Below are 15,043 nucleotides of genomic sequence, written 5' to 3' on the forward strand. Positions count from 1 at the left end.
GTCCTACTATACATTTCATAGCATACAATACAATTAGCAGCTGTTATTACAATATGCACTGTAGTACGTATGTCTTCTGACTCCTCGTAACCCTGTTTACACATCCTTAAGCAATAACAAAGGAGAGACACTGCTTTATGGTGCTTAATATTGGCACGGCTTGCGTTGCGGCATAAGGCAACGACATGAAGAGGACTGCCGTCGCCCCGGCACAGCCGTGCCAATAATCACAACACGACACGGGCCTCCTCCAGTGTTTTATTGCTTTTATACAACAGCACTGCGCTGTCGTTAAATCTGTTTTTGACAAATATGGTCAACTTTTTCTAGACTGTGTTGTTTTCCTGCAGTCCGCAAACCATAATAGTCCCCCCATTGTTTACCGTTGCTATGGGCAATTTAACCAGCAGCTGGACTGCATGCATGGTCCACAACACGCCACAGAGCGATACGTACTCGCTGGTTTCTCAACGTCTGGTCTGGGGAGCATGGGGGGGGTCCACGCATGGGGGGGGGGTCCACAAATGGACCCTTACGGGTGCTTAAAGGACCACTTCACCACTTTTCAACCTATCTTCATACAATTGGTTCTCACTAATAATCATGATAAAATGGCACAATTCTTTTCTACTCAGTCTGTGTCTCATAGGAGGGCTGTGGGCAGTTCAGAAACCCGTCCACCAGTGACATCATCATTAGGCAGATTTTTTTTTAAACAATATATTTTTACAAAAATGTTTAGATTTATATTATCGTGAGAACGATGGCTTCCATTTTCGCATTGCAACTTTTTATGAATAGAAAGCCTGCAGTTTCTATTAGCTTGGATTCCCCATCGATGATGTCACTGGTGGACGGGTTTCTGAACTGCCCACAGCCCTCCTATGAGACACAGACTGAGTAGGAAAAAAATGGTGCCATTTTATCATGATTATTAGTGAGGACCTATTACATGAAGATTGGTTGAAAAGTGGTGAAGTGGTCCTTTAACTCAGAGAGTGAAAAATATATATGGGGGTTATTTGCACGGCTCCAAATGCCTCTGGGCCAATCACGATGCGCGGCTGGAACTAACTAGTTATATAAGGCAAAATATGTAGCCCCATGCTAAAAGTCCTGGTTTACTCAAGGCCATGCTCGCTCATGTCTCCCGTCACTGTCATTATGAAGCCCAATGTCCAAGGATACTTTTTTAAGTCGTGATAACCAAATGACTCTCTAAACCACCAGCATACACTGTAGTCCCACAGCCTGTTGTACCCAATGCTTAATCCATTTTGACCTGAGTTAAAAACATTCACTTTGAAAGAATATATATTCAAAGATTTGCGCCACATTTTTTACGATTTTTCAAAAATAGCTAAAGTATAGCATAATGCTTTAAAACACCAAAAGGGGTTGCTGTCAGGAACAAACCTTGTATGTCCTTAATTCAACTTTTGAATGTTTTCAGTTTCACGTACTGTATGTCACAGACTCACAACGTACGTTACGTACAGCAAAAAATTGCCGATCTACAAGCGCACAATGCTTCGCTCGCGACATGCTTGCAGATCGGCTACTTTTGAAAATAATGTTAACGGGGAAAGTTTCCTGAAAAGTAACAGTTTTGGACATACAAGGTTTCTGCATATATACTGACACACACACACTGAAGTTACTGTAGGCCAGTTACAGTAGATAATAAAACAAAAACAAAGGATTATACTCTCCGCTTATAATGCTACATGTCAGTGGAGCCTACATCGGTTACTTGGTGGTGTTGGGTTCTGTCTGCTCTACAGCTACTACAGTGTCCTGCTGCCCAACCAGACGGCACAGGCCAACCCTTGCCAAAACAAAAGGTTTAACCCATTTTGATTTTTCAAAAATAGCAGATCTACAAGCTCGTAGCGCGCCACTCGTGGCGCGCTATGAGCTTGTAGATCTGCTATTTTTCAATAGCTAAAGTATAACATAATGCTTAGTTAAAACACCAAAAGGGGTTCCCGTCCAGAATGGGTTAAGGATGCACCGAAAGGGAAATTCTTGACCGAAAACCGAATACCGAATATCCGAATATCCGAATATCCGAATATGATTAATATTATATATCTTTTTTCCTACCATTGCCGTCATGGCCGTACCTTAAAGCTACCTGATTTATGGCAAAATAAATAGTTATGGCAAAACTTAACTTAAATAATAATCACTATTATGGGTCCATAATAAAACATTTATTCAGCTCTTTTGGAATGCATTAATTGCATACACTATTCGGTGATATATTTTCTTGCCTATTCGGTCCGAAACCGAATAGACCGAAAATGCCGTTTTTAGCCATTTTCTGCCGAATATTCTCTGCGGCCGAATATTCGGTGCATCACTAACCCATTTTGGGCGGGAACCCCTTTTGGTGTTTTAACTAAGCATTATGTTATACTTTAGCTATTGAAAAATAGCAGATCTACAAGCTCATAGCGCGCCACCGAGTGGCGCGCTACGAGCTTGTAGGTCTGCTATTTTTGAAAAATCGTGAAAATGCGGCACAAATCTTTGAATATATATTCTTTCAGAAGACTTTTTATTTTTTATTTCGACGTCAGGCCTAAATGGACTAATGGAGATACAAGGTATCTTGCTTAGCAACGACGACATGCATCCATGTTTGTATCCATGTGACTGTGACTGTGTGAGCGTGCGTGTGTGTGTGTGTGTGTGTGTGTGTGTGTGTGTGTGTGTGTGTGTGTGTGTGTGTGTGTGTGTGTGTGTGTGTGTGTGTGTGTGTGTGTGTGTGTGTGTGTGTGTGTGTGTGTGTGTGTGTGTGTGTGTGTGTGGCTGTGTGACAGGCACAGATCCAGGAGGGACAACCGCTGAACAGCGGCTACTCAGGAAACAAATTCACACAACGGTTGCATGCTCCGGCCTGTCATCACAGCCGGCACCGACAGACTATTTATATCGCAGGTCAGCCATCACTGAGGCCCTGGCCTCGGAATACACGCGCGCGCACACATAGTGCCGCACACACTGCGCACACACTGTGCACGCACACACACACACACACACACACACACACACACACACACACACACACACACTGCGCGCACACACACACACACACACACACACACACACACACACACACACACTGCGCACACACACACACACACACACACACACACACACACACACACACACACACACACACACACACACACACACACACACACACACACACACACACACACACACACACACACACACACACACACACACACACACACACACACACACACACACACAGCTAAATAGACAAGGGCCCATTGTGCACGTTGAGAGTTGGCACCACTCTATTAGAGGTTTTATTGATAAACTTCCACTGGCTGCACTCAGTGTAGTGCCCAGTAGGGCTATAGCGCACACACGCACACGCACACACACACGCACACGCACACACACACACACACACACACACACACACACACACACACACACACACACACACACACACACACACGCACACACACACACACAGGCCTGATATTATAAAGTGCTTTAGCCTACAGTTGTAAGAGTTAGTCTCCATCTTACATGCTTTATTAGTGCAATTTAAATTAAATTCAGTTGAATTAGACTGACTGTATGTTATGTTTACACCCAAGACATGTTCTAAACATCCTGAAACAGTGGAACGCAATCAATGCAGCAGCATATCATCCAACACCTATAAAGCATCATTTCATGAATTGCTCGCTCTAGTAGTAAAAATGCCCTGACAGATAAGAGAGCAGGACTATAGATACCGTAGATACGCTATAAAAGCTATCCATTTCCTTCTAAAAACTAAAACTAAAATCAAATTTGCACTAGTAGTAGTACCAGTTATGACCTCCCTGTCATATTAACCCAATCTGGGCGGGAACCCCTTTTGGTGTTTTAACTAAGCATTATGTTATGCTTTAGCTATTGAAAAATCGTGAAAAAATGCGGCACAAATCTTTGAATATATATTCTTTCAGAGCGAACGTTTTTCTTATTTCGACGTCAGGCCTAAATGGGTGTATTCAGTAAAATCTTCAGTGTGAATCAATCCATTTCTAACACTGAGAGGTTGTATCTGTATACGCTCTGAGCAAAAGTCATAACCGAGGCAAAAATCCCGCAAATCGTTACACAGTCTCTCTATAGTCATGTGCTCAAGACAGATCTGTCTGATATTTGGGTGGGGTTCCCACCCAGAATGGGTTAAAAACACATTTAGGCCTATGTTGTGGAATGGTTATTGTGAAAGAAAATTGAAAATATATCATAATGTCCTTCCCATATAATTGTAAAGTGACCATAGAGACCGTAGTAAGTATAGATACAAGTCATTGCTCAAACCACAGGGCAGCCTGCAACAGGATATGCTGCTTGTGACATGTCCTTTCACAACACGTCCCTATGTTCCTCAAACGTTTCTCCAACAGTCAGTATGCTCTTAAAGGTAGTGTAAGTGATTTTCTTTGGTTAAAATAAGTGTTAAAAAGCTCTATGTTGTAATAGTACCCATTGCTATAGAGTGTTTGTTCAGTAACAGGAGTCTCCATATGTCTCCCCAGCTTTTTATTATACCGAAAATGCATTTTCAGGTCGGGATACCACTTTTATCCAATCAGGATAGAGAACTCAGTCAGGATATACCGATTAAACAAGTGGAATTGGAAAGTGATGACACAGAGAAATGAGCAGACAAAATTGGAACTGGAACAAGATTAAGCTGATAAATGAATGGCTACTCTCTCCTGATTGGCTGACACTTTTGTCACCTACCTGAAAATGCATTTTCTGTTTATTAACCCATTTTGGGGCGGGGACCCCTTTTGGTGTTTTAAACATTATGTTATAATTTAGCTATTGAAAAATAGCAGATCTACAAGCTCGTAGCGCGCCACCGAGTGGCGCGCTACGAGCTTGTAGGTCTGATATTTTTGAAAAATCATGAAAATATTTATTTCAGAAAACTGGAGGATTTAGAAGATTTTTTTTTAATTTTGAGGTCAGGCCTGAATGGGTTAAAGAGCTGAAGACAGGGAACCTCTGTTATTGAACAAACACTCTATAGCAACGATTACTATCAGAATATAGTGATTTAACCTTTCAACAAAATACTTTTTGTTTTAACCCAAAAATATCACTTACTATACCTTTAAGGTTAAGTTATATAACTTCACAACAAAAATAAATATCACTTACACGACCAACTGCACATAATCACAGCTTTAAGTAAAGCTCCAGGTGTTTATTTTGGTGTGTGTGTGTGTGTGTGTGTGTGTGTGCGTGTGTGCGTGCGTGCGTGCGTGCGTGCGTGCGTGCGTGCGTGCGTGCGTGCGTGCATCCTCCCTTCCCTCTTCAACAGAGACAGCAGAGACAGGCCTCTTTATTTATAGCAGCTCAGCTCCACGCTGGTCCCTCTGTATGCCTGTCACAAGACCCAGCTGCAACAGATCCTGTGACGACAGCATCTGACTGACTGACTGACTGACTGACTGACTGACTGACTGACTGACTGACTGAGAGAGGAAGAGAGGACAGAGAGAGAGAGAGAGACGGACAGAGAGAAACAGGAACAAGAGGAAAGGGAGACAGAATGAGAAAGACCTCGCGTGTGGAGGACTGTGGATCCCCTCGTTGACTGACAGACTGAAACTGGAGAGAGTGAGGGGGGAGAGAGAGAGAGGGGAGGGAGAGAGAGAGAGATCATTGAAAAAAGACATGGAGATATACTCCATGGTTTTTGTATATGTAGACATACCACACATGTTTTATAACTTTATATACAGTAACCTGTATTTATTACTTGCGCAAGCAGAGCACGCAAGTACTGTGGTCTGCTGTGTATGTATGTACGTATGTATGGTATGTATGTATGTAGGCCTGTCATCGATGGTCCCTAATTGGCTGTTGATGGTGACGTAACTAAGATAGGTTTCAAGTTGGGAGGGCAGTACTTGTTACTTGCGCAAGCAGCGCAAGTTTTCGTCCAGGTATGTCGCTTTTTGATGTGTATGACGTAATGACTTGATATGGCAGTGGTGTCAGATTACATACATGTATACAAGGGGGCATTACCTTTAATCCTCCCGACACTAAAACATATCGTCATTACGTCACCATTCGAAAACCAATTACACCCTGGCATTGGGTCCTTTAATCCACATCTTTATTACGTCATGAGAGCTAGTTGTACCAGTTATACCCTGACGTCATATGCTGCTACGATACATACGCATCAAACGGGGCATACGCAAAGTAACCACAGTATACCGCTAATCAACTTACAAATGACATATACATAGAGGCATTTCCTTTAATCCACCCGACACTGTACTTGCGCGCTCTGCTTGCGCACTAGTAGGCCGTGCAACAAGCAAGTAGGCACTCGACAGAGTGCAGTTCTAGTTACTTGCGCAAGCAGAGCGTGCAAGTCATGTTTTCAGTCAGGTGCTACGATGCGTGTGTTTGGGGCCAGCACATGTTATGACGTCATATGCTGGCCCCAAGCTGACCGTGCAGGTGTGTTTTTGTCATGCTACGAAGCATATGTCCCATGACGTGATGAAGATATGTACCAATGTCCCTTAGAATGCACGTAATATGATGTCATACGGACATACGGAAGCTGACCGTGCAGGTATGTTTTCCATGAATCGTGATGAAGATTATGTACCAATGCCAGGGTATAATTGGTTGACGATGGTGACGTAATGATGATACATTTCAGTGTCAAGTACATACGCATCAAACCACCCAGCCGATCACATTATACCACCAACCACTCAGAAAACTACATATACATACATATAGACATGTACACATATATGGACATATGAGCATATGACGTGATAAATATATGTACCAATGCCAGGGTATAGTTGACGGTGACGTAGCGATGACGTTGACGTAGCGATGACGTGTTCCAGTGTGACGTCGAACAAACTTATAAGTAATTACCATCATTATTTTTCAACATAAGTTAATGGTATTTCAAGAAGGTACTTATATAGGTAAAGCTGCAAAGAGATCAGTTTGGACATACCGATAGACGAAGCTCAGGAAGATCTGAGCTTTTCCTCCAGAAGCAAGGTACGTAGCAAATAGCTAATCTAATAATTCAATATGTGAGACTAAGATTTGAAAGTTTGTAGCGGTCTACAGCACTTGCGCGCTCTGCTTGCGCACTAGTAGGCCATTTATGGCCTACTTGTGTGCAACAAGCAAGTATGCACTCGACAGAGTGCAGTTCTAGTATGTTACGCATGGCATTACACACTATAATACAGGAGCTGGGCACATCAAAGCCATGTCCTCTTGCTACAGTATAGTCTCCTGTACGCGATTGAACCGAGTACAGGAGCCTCACATTGAGTTGGGCTCGGTTTATGCTTCGTTGTGCGGTGTCACGTGCTGAAAATAGCCGCTCTGAAAAGGTGAAAATGCCTCATGAGCTTGTAGATCTTCTGCGTAACACGGTGTGAATCAGGACTTATGGGATATTATCCCATTTTGACCTGAGATCAGATTCTAAAAATGTCTTCCACATCCTGAAAAAGCTATGTTTCTATGTCAGTCGTTCTTCGATTTTTCAAAAATAGCAGACCTACAAGCTCATAGCTTGTAGATCTGCTATTTTTCAATAGCTAAAGCATAATATAATGCTAACACCAAAAGGGGTTCCCGCCGGTTTGTAGAGAACTGCTCGGATACAGGGTAAAAGATACAGACGTCAAACAACACCCAGGGCTGCACCTGGCGTCTTATGTGAAGATCGAAAAGTAGATCCAAAAAGTTAAAAAAAAAATCACACTCGTGTGAAGTGAGCGCCGGTGCTGTTTATCATAACGTCACAGCGGGGCAGAGAAGACATACACACACAAAGCCACACGTTGGAGCGGTAGCAGATCAACAAGCGTTGTCAGCTATATACAAATAGTATAGAAGGTTTTTAAGTGTTTTTAACGTTTCAGTCGCACGTGTGATCAAAATGTTGATCTATAGATCCAACGCAGACGTGATCCGGTGTGTGTGTGTGGGCATTCATTTTCTCTTCGAAATTACCACACACAATTCCTTCAACAGTATGCTTACACAAGTGTCAATTTGCATGGGAACACGAGGTGAGACACTTGCATCCAACGCAGCCTATTAAAAACTCATATGCAAGGGAATAATTTAGGCAGGCATTTTCAATTAACCCATTTTGGGCGGGAACCCCTTTTGGTGTTAGCATTATGTTATGCTTTAGCTATTGAAAAATAGCAGATCTACAAGCTCATAGCGCGCCACCGAGTGGCGCGCTACGAGCTTGTAGGTCTGCTATTTTTCAAAAATCGAAGAACGACTGACATAGAAACATAGCTTTTTCAGAAAACTGTCAGGATGTAGAAGACATTTTTAGAATCTGATCTCAGGTCAGAATGGGTTAAGAGTGGAATTAGCATGCGGACGAGAGACCGTCCATCCATAAATATTCCAGTCTTATTACGGACAGGGTGTGTGAGTCGCGTAAAAAAAAGGGAGAAACAATTTATTGTGTTGTTTGATGCTTTGATGAGATGCATTTCGTAAATGAGTGAGGCGGACCTGACATCAATTACTGTGCCCTTGACAAGCTCTCTGTTCATTAAAATGGTTCACTACAGAGTGAAGAGAAGAAGACAACTGGTGTGTGTGTGTGTGTGTGTGTGTGTGTGTGTGTGTGTGTGTGTGTGTGTGTGTGTGTGTGTGTGTGTGTGTGTGTGTGTGTGTGTCGGGGGGGTGTCCCATTTCAGCCACTTGTGTGAAGAGCTGCCGAGATGAAGTGCCCCTTACAGTGTTATACTGCAGATCACTGGGGTTCTCAACCTACGGTCTGTGGACCACCGAGCGGTCCTTGAGGAGTTATATATGGGCCTGGAACGGTTCCATTCGAGTGACAGTGGAGCATGACAAAGGGCATTCATTGACGAGAAAAAAAAACATAGGTTTAAACTAGCTCTGGTCCATAGCCTTCTACTGCTTCTACGATTCCGCCCTGCAGTATAAGGCTATATGGGACTTTCGGTTTTAAATCTCAAATCGAAATCGAAAGCATTTCCACACTTCAGTCCTGGCAGTTCCACGACTGTCGGTCTAACAGACGACCCCACTCAGCACATCACTCTCTCAGGTCTTCGGTGAGGAGACAGTATACCGTCTTGACGGAAACTTAGCAAAAAACGCAAAAGAAGTATTAAAATAACTCTTGATATAACAGCCTTGACCGTGCAAGGCTCGTGCCCCTGGCCCAGGCGTGCAGGGGCACGGGGCCGCCGGGCCCTGCCAAGACGTGGCGACACACCGGGCACGTGGCGGACTTCTGGAGCCACGAGGCGATGCAGCGTCTGTGGAAATCGTGGTTGCAGGGCAGACGAGTGCTCGCGTCCCCTTGGACGTATTCGCCGTAGCAGATCGGACATGAGGAGTCCTCCTCCCCGGAGGAGTCGCGGACGGTCGTGTGTGGCAGACTGTTTATCAGACGCTCACTGGCTGCTGGTGGCACGGCTTGGTCAAACTCCACAACACCCGGGTTATTAATGTCCTCCGGGTTCTCCTCCATGGCCTCGTACGAGTCATACGCCGCAATGATACTGGTACCCCGGGGGAACCATACTGGTTCCCCCGTCAGCTCCGCCAAGGCCTGAACGGCCAGCTCACCTTGTGAGTGTGCCATGATGTCTATGGTCTGTGTCCAACCTGCTTGAATAACTCCCTTCGGTTATGAATAAAGTATCTACCCCTCTGTATCTATCTGTTATAGATCACATCACGGTGGTACTGTGACATCACAAGAGCATATATATGAGACAGGTGCATGCCCGTACATGGGCAGATTGGAATCGTTGGTCCTGGACAACAGCCTATCCAGACAACTCAAGGTCAGGCATCGGCACTCCTTGGGGCGTCTGCGATGCATGCTTTACACCAGCGTTTCCCAAACCTTTTTGGCCATGCACCCCCTGTTACCTCCCAACCTAGCTGATGCACCCCCCCACATGGAAATATAAATTGCATAAGCTATCTAGAGACATATATTTCCTTTTTATCCACATATATGCACATATATGAACTTGAATATGGCATAATATAATTCAGCATAGGCTATATGCTGCATTACTTGCCATATATTGGCATAATATGTTAATATATTTAAAATAAAACCATAGCACCATCATTAGACATTTCATGTCGCGCACCCCCTAGAAGGCGCTCGCACCACAGTTTGGGAACCACTGCTTTACACAGTAGGATATGACCCGTTTTCTTTTGTCTTTTCTTTCTCTATTGTTTGCTGTTTTCTTTTTCTCTTTAATGCAAGGAGTGAAATACACCTGTAAACCTGTGACGTGAGACAATAAAGTTCTTGTGACACATTGTGACACCTTCCAGACCCACAGGAACGTACCCAGGGTGCCGGCCCGATTCCGGCGAGCCTCTACTGTACTGTACTGTACTGTACTGTACTGTACTGTACTGTACTGTACTGTACTGTACTGTACTGTACTGTACTGTACTGTACCGTACCGTACTGTACTGTACTGTACTGTACTGTACTGTACTGTACTGTACTGGCACACCCGAAATCACCATATATACAGTTAATATGTGCGTGTGTTTGTGAGTGTTAGGTTGCGCACAGGTGGTGAAAAACAACCATGCTGTTTTCGTGCTCAGACGCACCCACCCACCCAGCCAGCCACCCACCCACCCAGAGACACACATAGTCACTTAAGGAAGTGGTTGCACCACTTAAAAAAAAGAGGACAAAAACAAGACCTGAGAACTATTAGTGGACAGCTGATTGGCCGTTGCGGTAGAGCGCGACCCTCAATCACCCATTGGAATGTAAATGCATGCCTTTCAGCCTTTGTATCCTATACTCGTCTGGCAGGTATATCTCTTTGAAAACCTTTAGTGCTATACGATTGTGCGCGGGGAGACGACAAGTCTTGTCTGCCCAAAACGTAATTCCTGGATACGCCACTGGTGTGCACGCATCCGCCTGGGTGACGTCAGACTGCTGGGCGAGGGTGAGTGACAGGGGAAAGTGGGTTAGGTGACGGGGAAAGTGGGGTTAGGTGTCAAAAACGCAAGGTCTCGTAGTTATCTGCGACCTTTGGTCGCAACAATCAGAATTCAGTAAAAAAAAAAAAACAGCTACTGCGGAACTCCCCTTTAAGGGCGGAAACCCCTTTTGGTGTTAGCATTATGTTATGCTTTAGCTATTGAAAAATAGCAGATCTACAAGCTCATAGCGCGCCACCGAGTGGCGCGCTACAAGCGTGTAGGTCTGCTATTTTTGAAAAGTCGCAAATCTTTGAATATATATTTCAGAGCGAACATTTTTAACTAAAATATTGGCTTCTGGGGTGTCCCTGGAACTACATATTTTCAGATGGGGGTCCGTGGCCCAATAGAGATAATTCTGGGGGTCCTTGACATGAAAAAGGTTGAGCACCACTGACATAGAAACATGGGTTTTTCAGAAAAATGTTAGGATTTTGAAGCCTTTTATTTTATCGACCTCAGTCCAAAATGGGTTAAAGCTGGAGGGTGCTGGGTGTGTGTTCTCTCCGTGTCATCAGTGCCCATATACCCGAGGTGGGGTTGGTGGGGTTTGGCCTTTCTGTGTGGAGTTTGCATGTTCTCCCCCATGTCTTCCCATGTCCACCCTCACAAAAAAACATGCAATAATCCTGGTCTCTAAACTGCCTCTCCCCATGGCCAGCCGGGGCGCCTGATGGAGGGGAAAGGAACTGGTTGGAATAATGTGTTCCTTCCATGCGCTATACGTCCAACCCGGGGAAACTCCCACCTGTCATCAGGTGAAAAGAAGCGGACTCCTCATGCATTGAAGGAAGCATGAGGTCAGTCCGTTGCTCTCCCCAGGTTGGCAGAGGGAGTGTAGGTAGCGCCCAGGATTACATTAGATAATTGACACTGGGAGAAAAAATGGGTGACAAAATTGTGGGATAAAAAAAATAATAAAAGAATGCAAAGAAAGGCCTGGGCCGTGGCTCAGTGGTCCAGGCACCTTGGCTGGTAATCCAGTCTGGCAGTGTGCCGCAGGTTCGACTCCCGATCCTGACGGCCTTTACTGCATGTCTTCCCCCCATCTCTCTCCCCATTTCCTGCCAGCCTACTGTCTGTCCCTCCATAAAAAAATAAAAAATAAATAAAGGTGAAAGCCGCAAAAAATATATATATATAAAAAGAAAAAAAGTCAAAGAATACAAAGAAAGCTGGAGGGAGAAAGTGAGATGGGATGGCGTCGATGGCGGCGTGCCTTTGGCTTTGACATAGACGCTGGCAGCAGAGTTATACGTTCCATCAACTCCTCCCACCCACCCAGCTGACTCCTCAGTTAACTGATTAGAACAGCGTCTGCCCGCCGGGCCAGGTCAGACAGCCACGCCCCCTTACTCACATGTCTGCTGCTGCGCTGCGAGATGATGTTCACAGGTTCACTTTTTACGTTATGTCACATAATACACTGACTCAGCCTGTCTGTCTGTCTGTCTGTCTGTCTGTCTGTCTGTCTGTCTGTCTGTCTGTCTGTCTGTCTGTCTGTCTGTCTGTCTGTCTGTCTGTCTGTCTGTCTGTCTGCCTGCCTGCCTGCCTGCCTGCCTGTCTGTCTGTCTGTCTGTCTGTCTGTCTGTCTGTCTGTCTTGTCTGTGTTCAGTCTGGCAGCCCCAAATCTGATCTTTGTCTATCCAGACGACTGTAATCCATTGGTTTATTATTTGGTTTTGTCAACTCTGAAAACACTAATAGATTTTGACAAATCAGGTTTGATTTTGAAATGTATAATCTGATTTCTAAAAAGATGTCTCAGTCTGGACACACAGACACTTAGGTGTCCCCATATTCACTAACACATAGATGATACTTGTGTCAACCAAATGTGGCAACACGTCGCTCTTCCATGGGCCATAGTGTAAGGCAAGATATCACTGGCCATAATGGGTTATCTATAATGGATCTCTTATAGGCAATGGCTGGGTTTCCCAAACGCATATGGTGTAAGACTTGTAGTGCTGCACATGCTCAGATGCCCTCTAGGCCGCACACAGAAGCCTGTGAACATAGACATTCCGTGCATAGATGTGCCACGCAATGGTAGGCCTCAGGTCTACCATTCTGAAATTTAATTTAATAATATTTGGACTGCTGGTCAACACCATACCTCTTACACCATGTGTCCTTTGGGAAACCGGGCCAATGACAGGTGGCACGGTGATTGGTTTCATTATTGTAATGCTCAAACCACACCTATATGCATAATGTAACGGGTAGCGGATATGTTTTAAGGATTTAGGCTGTGGCACAAGATAGCAAATTTTACGGAGTCACGCCTCTTATGCAGTGCTAAATCCCCAAATTACGGATATAGGGCTCCATTTTCGTCACCGCTAAACCCCTTATCCCTAAACTTCTTTGCCTTTTTTTACTATTTTGCTAAACATTTTTGAATAGTTAAAATGGCCAGTCGACAAGCTCACAACGTGTCAATGTAGATTGGCTAGTTTAACTATTCAAAAATGTTTTTCAAAATAGTAAAAAAAAAATGGCAAAGAAGTTTGGGGATAAGGGTTTTAGTGGTAACGAAAATGGAGCCTTTAGTGCCTCTGACCCAAGATAGGGCCATTATGCTTTACTACGATGGTGTTGCTCATCAAAAATGATGGATCTACAAGCAAGATCTGCTTATTTTGACAAGCAACAGCGTCATAGATCAAGCATTACTCACACCGTCATACGCATGTATATATGTATGTCATTATGTTGTTACCACAGCAACCAATGTAGATCGCTCCACGATGTCTGAATACAAAGATCACATCTGATCACTTGTAAATAACAGTGTGGACAGTCTGTCATAAATGTCAGATTTGAGAAACAAATCAGACTAGATCTCTCTCTCTCTCTCTCTCTCTCTCTCTCTCTCTCTCTCTCTCTCATCCATCCTTTCCTTTCAGTCCCACTCTTCAGTGAAAATACTGACCAGATTTTTAAAACTTTTAAAATTTTAACTACATTGCAAAAAAGTAGCATTACTTTTGACAGTGCAGAAACATAATTGCCTTCCTTGATGAGTATCAACGACCATCATCACCTGGGCACAGTCACAGACACACACAGCTCCCCTCTACAGTGCTCTACTACTGAAAGTGACTATCATTTCTCTCCAAAAGCACTTGAATATGATGGAATATGACTAAAGCTCTTTTTTTTTTTTTTTAAATCGATTTTTTAATTTCAATGAATCGATTCATATCGTCGGGATTAATATCGATATATATCGATATACGATATATCGTTACATGCCTACCTCCACCTATTATGCAAGCTCAACTCCTTTAGAGTGAGTAAGCATCATGGAAACAGTCTAAAAACCTGATAGAGGGAATCTTGACATTTAACATGGCAATGTGGTATGGCAATCTTAGAGTGAGCAAGCATAACAGTCTATAAGAACCTGATAGAGGGAATCTTGACTTTTAACATGGCAATGTGGTATGGCCACATTCTTCCACAAAAGGAAGAAGCAAGATGCAGCGAATAGTGAACATAGCCGCGAAAATCATTGGGAAGAGACAGAAACAATTAAGTTGTATCTACAAGGAAGTACTTCGAAAAAGAATCCTAATGCCATTAAAGGGTCATTCCACTCATTTTCAACACAGAGTGGCGCACTACGAGCTTGTAGGTCTGCTATTTTTGAAAAATCGTGAAAATGTGGCAAAAATACTTTTTATTTATTTTGACTTCAGGCCTAAATGGGTTAAGTGGTTAATCAGACTAAAGAAAAAATATATATATAATAGATTTTTTTTTATATATTATCAAAAAAAGTAATCAATAGAATAATTGCTAAGAAAATAGAGTTTGAACCCTGTAAGTGACCTATATTAAGAGTGAAGGTGCTATGGGCGTGGGGCTAGGGTGACTTGAGGCTAGGTCAGGATACCTAGCTAGCACTATAGTCTCGCCAAGATAAGAT

At 43.7% G+C, this 15,043-nt stretch overlaps 1 protein-coding gene across 1 annotated transcript in view; it reads right to left on the bottom strand.

Moving 5' to 3' along the window:
• The window catches only part of LOC306920176 (nuclear factor of activated T-cells, cytoplasmic 3-like), a 141,852-nt gene that overhangs the window by 100,823 nt on the left and 25,986 nt on the right, over nucleotides 1-15,043 (bottom strand).

This window comes from Electrona antarctica (genome assembly GCF_951216825.1).
Source record: "Electrona antarctica genome assembly, chromosome: 3".
Lineage (NCBI taxonomy): Eukaryota > Metazoa > Chordata > Actinopteri > Myctophiformes > Myctophidae > Electrona > Electrona antarctica.